The sequence below is a fragment of the Alosa alosa genome, chromosome 23 (assembly GCF_017589495.1).
Source record: "Alosa alosa isolate M-15738 ecotype Scorff River chromosome 23, AALO_Geno_1.1, whole genome shotgun sequence".
NCBI classification, from domain to species: Eukaryota; Metazoa; Chordata; class Actinopteri; order Clupeiformes; family Clupeidae; genus Alosa; species Alosa alosa.
The window spans coordinates 13,158,720-13,172,739 of NC_063211.1; positions in this window are offsets into that span (position 1 = coordinate 13,158,720).

Genomic DNA, 14,020 nt, shown 5'->3' on the forward strand with positions numbered 1-14,020 from the left:
ACTCTCATGACTATGACAAGAAACACTGAACCAGTGAATGAGATGGAGGCAATACTGCTCTCTCCTTCTACCCCCCTCTCCATCTCTCTCTTCATCTCTCTCTCTCTCTCTCTCTTCATCTCTCTCGCACTCTCTATCTCATTCTCTCTCTCTTTCTCTATCTGTCTCAGCCCTCTGGCCCTAAGAGGCATCTGCACACCCTCAGTTTCCATATGCCACAAACCCCTCAGCTCTGCTGAATCACTTATTCATTGTGATCATGAATTAACAATCCATCATTGCGCTTCCTTTTTTTTCTCCCTCCCCCATCCCATGAACCTGATTTCTAATTATGGACGTGGCCTGCTTTAAGTTTTCAATGCAGTCAAGGGATTTTTTGATCTCCATTATGGCAGGAGAGATGAAACAGTGAATGGACATCAAGAAAAGGTCACAAGGTGAAAAGAAAGGAAATAAGGAGGTATTCAGTGCAAAGTATGTCATTTTTTTCCCTTTCAGTAACCTTGGCCTCAGAGCTTTGATTGTTATCATGGGTTTGCCCTCATCCTCTGCTGTCAAAGAGAGAAGTAGTATTCACCTTTGATGCTGCATTCCAGTTGTCTCGTAAGTCGTAACTGGGAATGATGTCACATCCGACTAGGTCTATAGCCATACTAGATCGTAATGATGCATTGCACACACATCATTGCAACATAGCGACCAATATAGGTTTGACACTATTGTTTTTTTATGACTGATTTAATGAGACAAAAATAGGACAGTACTGCTAATAAACAGTGCATATCTATGGCTCTCATTTCCTGTTAATCAAGTCAAGTCAAGTCAGTTTTATTTAGTATAGCGCATTTAACATGCACAAAGTGCAACCCAAAGCGCTCCACATACAAGACATTGACAAAAAACAAAAGACAACAAGACAAAAAATGCCAGACGGAGCAGCGTAGTCGCCAGCGTTGACACCACATGACACCATATTTAAAAAATAACAAACACAAAAGATGCCGGACGGAGCGGCGTAGTCGCCAGCGTTCCCGTGACTCTAAGACATACAAGACAGACAACACAGCAAATTGAAAATAAATAAATAAAATAATAATAATCATGTTAAAATTAGTCCAATTTCCAACCGGCTGAAAAAGACCAAGGGCAATGATGACCCGCGTGAAACTGCCAATGCAAGACCAACAAAGTTCTTTCACTGACCAACTCAGAGAATTTACTGGCAGTCTGGAGAGCAGAGCACCGGAAGAACAACAGTCTGAAGTCATGATGGGCGATCTTCCTGCTGATCAGCAGCTCGGTGGCTTTAGCAAGGACCGCTTGTTGCTTCATGGCTCCCGACGTCGCCATCAGAGCTCCCCACATCAGCACTCAATCCAGACTGCAGGCACCCAGTCCAGACGAGTCCAGACAGAGGATGTGCAGTGTCAGATGGAAGAGGGACGGCTAGTCAAGGCAAGCTCATCAGCCCAGTAGAATAGAAACTAACGTTACCGTTAGTTATCAGCCAGAAAAAAGGACCAAGAATAACACAAAAACTATCGAAAATAACGTAAATAAAAGGTGAAAACATTTAACTTGACAAATAAATACAAAAAAAATAACAGAACATTACATAAAATTACGAACATTACATAAAAACAAACAAAAACATGATGCCAGACGGAGCGGCGTGTCTCGCCAGCGTCCCCGTAACCTAACAGCAACCAATTAATGGACGCAGCCATCTTGGAAATTCGAACTCAGGGTAGTCAGGGTTCGAATGAGCTGACAAGTAGGAATTACGACTTTATAGGGCCTTCCAACTGCAACGTCCTGCTCGTAACTGAGCAACACAACTGGGAACAAACACTGGAATGCACCATAACTACTCAGAGGTCAGCTGCCGTCATTGGCTGTGCTCGTGGTGTGTGAAGTGTGTGTGGTGGTGGTGGTGGGGAGGTGCATAGTCACACACAAACGTGAAGTCCACTCACAACAACCCCCCCCCTATTCTAGTGTTTCCCTCCTTTGTTACCTCTCCAATTTCCTCTCTAAATCCTCGCTGGACTTTTAATTCACTCTGCGCGTGGAGCAGGTCCGCTGATAGACTGATCCAGACGGGCGAGACCATTACAGGCCGTAATGCAGTTTTTGGCAGGAAGGCCAAAGCATTCATTACGTGAGTCTTTCTTTATTTAGGAGCAACTTCATCAGCAGGTTCTGTCATTTAAGGACAAAAAGCTGCACGTTTTAACCTACGTATCGCGGTGTAGTCCTGCAGGGGGTGTGTGTGTGTGTGGGTGGGGGTAGGGTCTGTGTGATAGGTAAAGGAGTGGGAACTGGGGCCAAATAACAATAACACTCCCACACCCTACCCCCCACCCTCCTTGCTGTGTGTGTAGTGATAAACACAACGTCTGTCATCATAGTCAGCAGCCAGCACCATCAAGTGGCAGCCATTTTTGTTTGGGGGAGGGTTTGTTTTTTTCACCCAGTATTTTAATGGTGCTGTGTCATTTCAACACAGAGCTCTCCAGACATGGATTTATTCCAGAGCATAAAGATACTCAATTACTATGATTGCTAATGTTTGTGGGCAGCACACTCACAGGGGCCAGTGAAGCTATTCGGCACGCTCACGGGCTTGGCAGACCTGCCTTGTTTTTGTTCAACAATAGCAGATAAATATTTAACAAAGGGGTCTGTATTTTATCAAACCAAAAGGTTAACAAATAAGGTGACGAGCATCAATTCAGGGGACACTTCCTACACAAATAAGAAACAATGTTTTTATAGTCGCATAATATAATATTGTATATAATAGTATTGCATAATGCTATGTAGTTTTCATTCAACATAAATACATCTTATGTTCATACAAATACATACATCATGTAAATGTAGGCCTATTGTTTTTCGTGAATGTTTACAAAACATTGTGTATTGAATATACTGATGATACACTTCTATTTCTACTGTATGTACTGACACTTTTCTATGTACTGACACTATTTCTATGGACTGACACTTAAAGACATTTAAAAATGATATAATGCATCTAACTGGAGATTGATGAAGTATTTAACTGGTGTGCACCTTTTCAGAACTGCATTGCATTTTGAATGTAGATAACTTAAGATTTATTTACTAATCACATTTTACAACATATCTTATCCTTAATCCTAACAATACATAACTGTTTTAGACCATGACTGGTGTGGACCTTTCCTAGAGAACTGCAGCGGTCATCGTAGACACCTATGACGCATTTCGTTTAATCCATCTTCAAACCTCTCCTCTGGGATTTTGCCCTGTTCTCGATGTGGCCTGAGGACAGCCACACTGTCCGCTGCATCAGGTGCGTGTGTGAAATGCGTGTGGACAGCAGTTTTGTCTCTACGTCCGTCAGTGATGGATGGAATCTGCTCGTCAGTTCAGAGCAGCAGGGCACGCGTGGGGCATCGGCTCATGCCATCGCCAGGCGCCCTGGCAAGTCAACTGCTGAGCATGGAGAAAAAACAACAACATGGGCCTAAGGATGCAGGCCTGTTATGAAGTTAGTGCTTTGAGTTAACAAGCGTGACCCCTGTCTGGAACAAATCGAGTTAGGGGAGAGAGTAGAGATTTAGGGAGGGGTGTGTGTGTGTGTGTGTGTGGGGGGGGTAGTGTCTCACAGTGGAATCTGGTGTCACTGCTGGGCTGAGCAAATTGGAGGCCGAGATAGGGAGACAACAGCAATTAACTCCCTCTCCTTCTGAGGGGCTATGCAAAATCTCATCACCTAACACAATCAAAGCACTCAGATGCCACTGTGTTCTTTTTTCATCTTTTTTCCCCTTTCCAGAGGAGTGTTGCAGCAGCATAGCCCCTGCGGCTACACTGAAGCCTACATCTGTAATTCCACATCACATCACTTTATTAGCCAACATCCAGGCGATTGGAAACGCTGCTTCATCCCGCCACACACATGCACACACACCCACCCACCCCCACACACACACAGAGACACACACACACACACATACAAAGAGAGAGACCTTAGTTGCCTATTATGTATTTCATTACCGACTACTTAAGGTGAAATTGGGAGCGATTGAAATGTAGATAGGTTAGGCCCGGTGATCTAAAGTGAACACTTCATTCAAAACTCACATCATTTTTCATCATCCTGAGATCTTTCTCAATCTTGAGACTGTCTGTTATGTTTGAATGGCATGGTTACTTTATAATAATGTACACTGCATTGGTTTCTAAAATAATTATATTTACATTTTCCTTTTAGCAGACACTGCTGCTTGCTGAACTGTGACCATGCCCCTGTGCACACACTGATACCACATGGGCCCCACAGCAATGAGCCAAACCAAAACTACTAGTCTCTCAGGGCCATTTTTCTTTGAGAAGGTAAGAGGAACATTTAAGTAACTATGCTTAGGGACACTTATCTGGCCAATACCCTTGTCACCTCCCAAGATGACAATTCTCTTCTCGCTAAATTACAGGAACATGCTTACAGGCATGTGTGAAGCATATGGAGAGATGAAGTCTATTTTTGTCTATTTAAGTCTATTTTTGGGTTGGAACTTCAACCAACACATGTGGCGCAAATATTATACTGAGAAAAGATTCCTATGGGACTACTCCCCATATTGAGGTTGCCTCATGCGTTCAAATACAGAATCCACCTGAGTAATTTACTGGAGGTTGAATTAGTCAGAAAGACTAAGCATTTGTCAGGTGCACAACAGCAAAATGCATTCAGCGCATTGAACACTTGCCATTTGTTTGGAAACACTCACTCATTTGTCTGAAAACACTTTCGCTCTGACTCCCTCTTGCACTTAGATACCCGCACACACATTCACACACACATTCAAACACACACACATCTCACTGGGGGCCTCCTGGCAAAAGCTGTTTAAGGCTGTTCACAACTGGCGGCGGTTTAGAGACGTGCCCGTTTGCGTTGTCACCACGATGGTGAACTCGTGGGGTCCAGATGTGGGCCGCCACCTGTCTGCACCCCCACCAGCAAGCTCATTCATTCAGGCAAATCAGTCATGTGCTGCACTTACAGGCTAGAGAGTTTATACATGTTAGCTTAGCAAAACACACACACATACACATTCAAACACACACACACAAACACACACACACATAAATGCATAAATACACACCCAATACATCCATCAGGGTAGTCAAGTGTTAAAGCTTAAACATGAGCCTGCTCTCCACGTTTGCATTGCCTGAGTCAGGGAACACCTTTTCTCATGGCCCAGTTTTCAGTTTGTCAGGTAATTTAGCATTTTGACAGCATTTTCATGTGTCATCATGTTATTTGACAGGGCCTTAATGAGCATTTGCACCATGGGTCAGAGCTTGGGAGATGTCTATCTAATTGCAGTGCACTATATGCTCTATATAAGAATTCTGCAGAGTCATTTGCTTCACATACTCTAATAGCAGGATATTTTACTGGTACTGTATGGCTATACACTGTGACTGCTGTTAACAGAGACAATGATCACTTTAAATTAGCATGAGTCATTTCCTGTTCATATGTTTTATTTGAAAGACTACTTCCTGTTGTTGATGTGTTTTGTAGATAAAACAGTTTTCTGTTAAGCATGTAAACTTGAGGTCCTTATGACTATATTATTCAGTCTACACAGCGAGATGCCTTCAGTCACCATACACCATGAAGCAAGTTTAAATATTACCATAATCAATAAATATGACAGATGAGCAAATGGTGCTCTGTGACATGTTCAAACTGCTCTCCCACACCCTTCCTTACACATCATGGTGGATCTGCAACACAATCAAACATCTCTTAATCATGCTTCCTCCTGTTCTGACTTAAAAATAGCTAGGTTTCCATTTAGCCCATTTGCATATTTCATACAAATTCATTCAAATTTGTGTAAAGAAATGTGCATTTGCATGCGTTTCCATCCAATGTGCTGTGTTACGCGATTCAAAAATGCCCATTCTCCCAATCAAACAGAACAGCTGTGGGATCAGAACGCAAGGTCGTCAGGGCAACGTGCAGAAACATGCAGGTAGAAATGCATCAAATGCAAAGAAAATGTTCCATCAACTTTAATCGCTTTGCACCTATGCAAATTTTTTTGCACTACGCAAGATTTTCAAGAACGCCGGGCCGACAAATTTTGCGAGAATCGTGAAACATTACCTTGTCAGTATCTCTTTGGACAGAGTTTTTTGCCAGTTGTTAATCCTTCACCTCCACAACAAAAGCATTTTCATTGGATACAGGGGGAATAACAGCCACCAAAAATACCTAAACCTGCATAGTGTACCTTTAATCTACCCCCCTCAAGTGCATTTTTAAAAATCTGTATGCACATGTCCAGTGTTTCCAGTCAGGATTTCTTATTCGAATGGTCAAAATACATTAGGAAGTTGAATGGAAACCCAGCTATTGACAGCATTTGGGCTGCACTCTGCACTCAGCCCCAACTCTCTTCCTTGTACAGGGTCTCGCAGTAGAAACTTCAGGTGCAGTGCGCACGGAGAGAACGCTGCAGAGATCTGGCAGCTGGCCCATTTAATTCATTTACCACCAACCGGGCCCTTCACCTCTGGCACAGAGCACGGTACAAAATAGTCCTGAATCTTGACACGGCGAGTGTATAAACCTCTTTAAGGGGGTCTTGGTTGGTTTGTGTTCTGTCATTGGCATGTATCGGCCGCCAGTACCGGGCACGCGCGCAACCTTGCACGCACGTACTCGTTTCGCCTGCCAGTCACCTTCAAATGCCCATGGGATGGATTTCCTGCCCGGGGCCCCTGAGGTAAATATGTGTGTGTTCGGGTATTAGCTTGTCCATTAAGAGTGCCTCAGCATGCGCACGGAGGGTGGGTATTATGGTCTGGAAGTTGACTGTCCTGACAGCAGTATCACTCATAATCCAGGCATACACACACACACATACACACACACACACACACACACCTTCAGGGGGGAGGAAGGAGATAACGCTAAGCAGAGTGAGAGCCCAGTGGCATATATGTATATGGTATTAAATATGCATGCCTGTGAGAGGGCAGCCGTTGTGTGCAGGCTTTGATTTACACAAGCAATAAGTCATTGTCTGAACAGTGCTAGTGGACTGTGCCTTCCAGCGATAGCGGCAAAGATCCATGAATATAATATGATGGCCATACTGCAGCGGTTGGCCCACTGTCATTTGATATGGTAAAATACATTGACCTGTAAATCACAAGGCCCTTCCACCCCATTAATCACCCTTATCCATCTTTCCCTAAATATGAACCGACAGGGAATATTATGTGCGCTCCAAAGATTGATCTTAGCCAGGGTAAGCAACACCTTAATCGAGCATTTTATTTTCATCTAGCCAGAGTAACATGGATAGACGGCCACAGGTTTTTTATTTTATTTATTATTTAAATGGAAAAGAGCTGAGCTAGTTCTGATTTAATGGCACAATTGGGCCGTTGTACCAGTAAATGTTGATGCTGAAAGGAACCGTTTTACTGACCACATGGAGTGCTTGCACTCTGGGGATTTTGTTGAAGTAACCATACTCAGTAAAAACGGCTCTAATGTCCTGACAGCAAGATTACCTTGCCTGCAGGCAAGTTGATGTGTTGGTATGGTATGTTCTATCACTGAACAACAACAACACATTGGCTTTATATAGTGCTTTTCAAGGCTCCCATTGCTTCACGGGGGAATCTCACTAACCACCACCAATGTTTAGCACCCACCTGGGTGATGCACGGCAGCCATTATGTGTCAGAGTGCTCACCACATACCAGCTGGAGGTGAATGAATGAGCCAATTACACTGGGGGATGATTAGAGGGCCAGATTGAATGAGTCAGGTTGGGACTTTACCCAGGACACTGGGGAATCCCCTACTCTTTGCGATAAGTGCCATCTGATCTTTAATGACCACAATGAGTCAGGACCTCAGTTTTAACCAGGGGTGTAGTGGTAAAATAAGAGGTGGGTAAACTATGAATTTTGTGGTCACGGTTAGGTGGACTGCACCATGCGGTATCTGATTTTTGTTGTGTTAGTTTTATGTTTACTAGTTTTGTGTTCACGTTCAAAAATGACCGCTGCATTATAACTTGTTATAAATCCATAGTAGCACACATATTATCATCTAATGTTGTGATAGACCTTTGTATCAACTTGTGTTCTATTGGATATAACCAGTTTTGTACTTCCATTTGCTATTTAAGGCCTCCATTCCTCACTGACCTGAGGTCATGCAAGTCAGAAAGGGAAAGATACTATTGGAAAAAAGGTTCCAGTGGGGGCTGGCATAGAAGCAAAGAGGGGGAGTAAGGGTGTGTTTGTGTGTGTGTTTTAATGTACAGAAGCACATATACAGTCCATCTGATCAATAAGAATGTGTCTGGACTCAATTTTGTACACTGACCATTTTCTCACCCATTCATTTCTAATGGCCGGTCATTTTTGACCAGAAATACACATGGGTGTTCTAAAGTTAAATAAAACACTCAAATTGTAATGAAAAATATCAAAAACATTTTTGTGTGTTCAGATGCCCTGTGTTAACAAGTCAAGGAGCCTCATGGTAGTCAGAATAAGTTTACAATATTTTTGAGAGAAAATAATTGACAATCGGTCACATTTGACCGCAAACACAACAGGAGGGTTAAAAAGGCATTCAGAACATGTTTGATAATGGTGGAGGTTATTGTCCGATGTTTATAACAATACCAGTGGTATTAAATGGAGTGTTGATGAGTGTACATATTGTGAATGTGGAATTTCCCCTTGGAGATCAATAAAGTATCTATCTATCTATCTATCTATCTATCTATCTACAGTTTGATTTTTGAATGTTAATAGTGAATAAACTCTTTTGAGAGGTGGATGAACTCTGAATCTGAATCTGAAGCACGGCATCTCCTGCAGCACAGTGTCCCCGTCACTGCATTAGATCATTGAGATTTTCTTTGGTGAGAGGGAAGAGTGCCACTTCCAACAGCAACTTAGTTTTCCAAGGAGGTCTAACCATGCTCAGACCTCCAAGTACAGCAACCATGCTCAGACCTGCAACATATAACTGTCATTTAAAAATCAGTAATTCAGCAGAGACAGGGTATCTATTGGTCTGGCTGCTGGACTAAAAGCTGTGTAAAAGCTGACATGAAAGCATCACTATCATTGCCAAAAACTGTACATGTAAACACACCCTATGTTATATGCGCTAAATTATTTGCGTAAACTCCTCAGAAATAGTATATTAGCATTTATAAATGTTAAACAGTACCATTACTTTGCATTAAATATATTAACCTGTACCTGTTAGCATTTGTAAAAATCAATGCACCATGAACTGCATGGATTAAATTCACTTGAGCCTCCTCTCTATTGACAAAGCTGATCTAGTCAGGCAGCCACAGCAATAGAGCTGGCTCTGCACTCAGTTCACCCCCTGTTGTGTTACGGAGGCGTCTCCACCATCGCTGTGTGGCAGGTGGCAGATGAGGATCATGCGTGGTGGTAGTGGGCTGGCTTCATCTGCCTCGCCAACGAGCCCCCCTCGAAGTCACCCTCCGCCCCCTCCACTCCACCCCCCTCCCTCGAAGTCACACATCAATGTCACCCTGAGTTCTCACTCTGTCATCCGCCAGCGAAATGGCGTTGTAGGGTGAACCATTCAGGCCCCACTCTGGATGATCACTTCCTGCCCTCCCTATCACACCTTTGTCCCATCCCTCTCCCTCCCCGTGACAAGGTGCAGACAAGTTATCGCACCTGTCAAGTTTATGACTCACCGTCTGGTTTCGCCACACAGCAATAAAGCTGCTCGCGTTCCCCGACGGTAGAATGCGGCTAAAGTCGCCGCCGCCTGCTTGATGGAAAATTGGCCAGTGGTGTGTCATTTCGTGTGTGTGTGTGTGTGTGTGTTGGGGGCTGGGGGTGTTCAGGCCAACGAAAAAACATTTTGCTGTGATTAATCACTCATGTGGAAGAAACAACAGACATTCGGTAATGTGCCCCACTGTTTCCACTCTTTGGTCGCCACAGTGAAAAAAAATCTAAAAGGAATTTCAGCACGATGGAGATCTGCGCTCCATTCACTGCTGGGTAATTTTGTGTGATTAAGTGCGGGGAAGTTAAAATGCTTGTATGTGTTTTCACGTCTCGCCACACTGTGTTTCCTTAGCACGCAATAACCTGCAACAAAGCTTTTATTCTGCCTCCACTGCAGAGCACAGAGGAAACGGATGAATATCAAGGAAATATAAATGGCTGTTTCAGAATGGGTGGACAGACAGAGAGAGAGGGTTTTGGATCCTCATTAAACTTTTAAAAGCCCTGATGTCTTCTAAAAAATGAGCCAATTGTTCCAAAGTAACCTTAATTTTATGCTACAGTAAGTGCAAATTAGTTTTGCAAAAATTATTTTTAATCACTCTAGACCACGTTAATTTACTACATTGTAATTTTCCCTTCCATTTCTCCACTGACCTCCATAGTGATGTGTCAGCATGCAGTTTCACATTATAGTTGTCATGGTAGTCTTTTAATCATCTTTAATTCTCACAGACAGACATATTACAAATATATGAAAAGCTCAGTATGTCTGTTGAAATCAACACTTACATTTACTTAAGTGCTGGCCTGTCAAGCTAATAATCAATGTCTTGAAACTGACATTTATGTTTTCCTTTTGATAACAATTTGTCAGTTACTGCTATGAATGTTTCAAAACATATCAGTTAAAGATGATATCTGTAAGACCCGCAGATTGTGGTGACTTAATTAATAATTGCCTTTGAGAGGAAGGCTCTAAGTCTTTTTCAATATCAGGGTATTTCCCAGAATTGGGGCCTATTTCTGTCCACAGGGTGTAATTCTATTAAAAACATATTAAATCTAATAATGTTTAGCATCACTAATTAGTATAAAGAAAAACAAGCCTAGACTTTTTTAACGGTTGCTCCTACTCATGATTTAGACACATTTTATTGGTGTTTTATGATACAATATCAGTGTTTTGGTGTTGTCCGCAACCACACATATTGTGCCATATCTCAAACATTATTTATCAAAAATTAATTTAAAAAATCATGCATATGAATTAAAAGTTATCTGAACTAATGAACTGCATGCACACATTATGCATATATATGCATTTCCTGCTTTATTTTGCTTAATGTTTACCTGTCCCATGGTTTAGCCGTCATTACCAGCACACTCTAAATAAAGGCACTTTGCTACTGTTTTTTCATCAAAAAATATTTGGTAACCATGGTCACCTATTATCACAGTGGAATACATGGGTGTCAAGCAGAAAGATTGATGCCTTGATGTCCAGAAACATAAGAAAATCTACTCTTTATCCCTCGTTTTGGGCATGTACACTTATTATGTGTCCATTACCATATGCATTGTATTTCTGTATTTTTGAATATTCCTGAAATTTTAAAATGACTTTAATAGTTTAAACGATGTACATTACATGTAGAAAGCTAGCTACACTTGCATGGTGATCATTTTTGCTTCTCAGGGTAGTTTTTTGGTATAAATGTCATCACCAACACAGTCATTACCAGCACATTATAGCTTGAAATGTAGTGGTAATGACGACTGTGTTGGTGATGACATTTTTGCAGATACATTTAAAGTGCTCTTTTTAAAAGAAATAAAAAAAAACTTCCACAAAGTCAGTTCAACTTAGGTTTCTAAATTATAAACATTTAATTGCAATAGATTACGATCAGTGATTTGTCATCACCGCAACAAATGTCATTACCAGAACTGCAATGTCATCACCATTACCATGCATATTTTTGGCAACAGATTATGTATAAATTACAATAAATTACATTTATTAGACTTGAAATTTCAAGCCAAATATAAAAAAATAAGATACTTAAACGACTATAATTCATGTTGTAAGTAAAATTCAACAATTCTAATAAGTTCAAGATAAAATAGACTTCATGTGAAACCATAATTGATCATTAATTAATCATTGATTGACCATTTCATCTTTAAAATGTACATATTAGATGATGGTAATGACATTTACCTGAAAAATGACAAAAAATCATAAATTCCCTTATATTGTGGTCTCAACCAAGCTCACAAGGTTATTCCTATCAAAATGACTAAAAATTTGATGCATACCAATTAGTAAAATTTTGAATTTTATTTTTCAAAATTTCAGTAACACAAATAGGCCCAAAATCTGTGAAATGCCCATCATCCCCATTCAGTGTCTTTCACACTCTGTCAGCCATGCCAATTAAGATCTTCCAGCATCAGGTGGTTAATGAAAAAAGTTTACAGAGGAGAGAAAAGTCACAAAACATTCTGGAAGTAACTTCTGAATATGGATAAGTTACAGTAGCCATGTAGCCATATATTGGATAATGATTACACACATACACTTCATAACCTCACATAACATAATCTGTCATAGCAAACATCTTGTGGCTCCATACTCCATTTGCAAGTCAATGACTCCTGTTTTACTGCTCAGCTCCAACAGTCCCTGTTGTATCACTAAAACCAGAGAGGAGTTTTAGTCTCTGAGACAGAGGCCAAGGTCAAAAGAATTATTTTAATTACAAAACTTTGAAAGTGGGTGTGGTGGCACTCTAAACGATACCATTTGTAACCCCTGACAAGCTGATTAAACAGGCTATCCTGCCCTGATTGCAGCTGAAACAAACCCCCTCTGACGGTGCTTTGTTATAACAAGGGTCAGCTCCTTTGTTTAAACACCTGAGACTCCTTCCAGTGTCTTTTTTTTTTGGTGCAGCATTTCAGGTTTCGGCAGTGTTGCCCCACACACACACACACACACACACACACACACACACACACACACACACATTTTAATCTCACCTTCATTCTAGTCACAGTTTCACCATTACTCTGCAATGCTTGTGAAGCACGTCTCCTTGCTGTACGAGAGCATGGCCCTTTGGGTTTTATGGGTCATTATGGACCCAATGAGTTTTTGTTTTGTGACCATGTGTCCATCCTGTTAGCCAGTTTATTACAATGAAGGAACACAATCATTTCAACAGGAGTTCATAACAGTGAGCAGTCCGGGGGCAAATAGGTAATTAAAAGCAGGATGGTTGATGCAATTACGATGTTTGCTCTTTTTTCCCCTTCCAGGCGAAACGATGAAGAATTATGACCTATGGGTCCCAAGGCGGGGATTAGACGGAACAAGACAACACAGAGCGTCCAGGTTTCAATCAAGGGCAAAAAAAGTGCTTTTTGTCAGCAGACGTAGACGGTCAAATATGAATCGATTTCTCTAGCATGCTATCTCTCGCTCTCTCTCTCTCTCTCTCTCTCTGTCTCCATCTGATGGAAGAGATGGCCTCTCACCAATAATCAGACAGATATGAGTGTGCTTCTATATAGGAGGGTGATATTGATCCCCTCCCTTCTTTCCCTCCATCCCTGCCTCATAGCCCTCTAATCCTGCTTTTAATTATATAGATATATCGTGTGTGTGTGTGTGTGTGTGTGTGTGTTTGAGAGAGAGAGAGAGAGAGAGAGAGAGTGTGTGTGTTTAATGTGGTAAACGTTGGTCCTAGCCTCGGGGGTTAAATGGCTGACTACTATTAACAGCATCAGTGGAAGTGAAGTGGACAGGAGACGAGGGGATGGCTCAGGGAGGGACTAGGCATCACCACTCAATTTAGCAAGCACGGTCCACTCATTGCCCATTGACTGTCTGCTAAAGACTGGAGGAGGGTCGCCTACAGAAATGTTAGTACATGGCATTTACCTAGAAGATGATGATGGCGTCCCAGGTGGGGTGTAGGCGGGAGAAGGCTACGGCGCTTGTCATATATCTAAAAACAACACAAACAAACTAACAAACAGCATGTGAGTGCATTAATGATGGGTTGCTGGTATGATAGCAAGGTGGCTAGGAGTCATTTACACATTTGTGACTGAGGATGTGTATGTGTGAGTGTGTGTGCATGTGTGTGTGTGTGTGTGCATGCATGCGTGTCTATGTGTG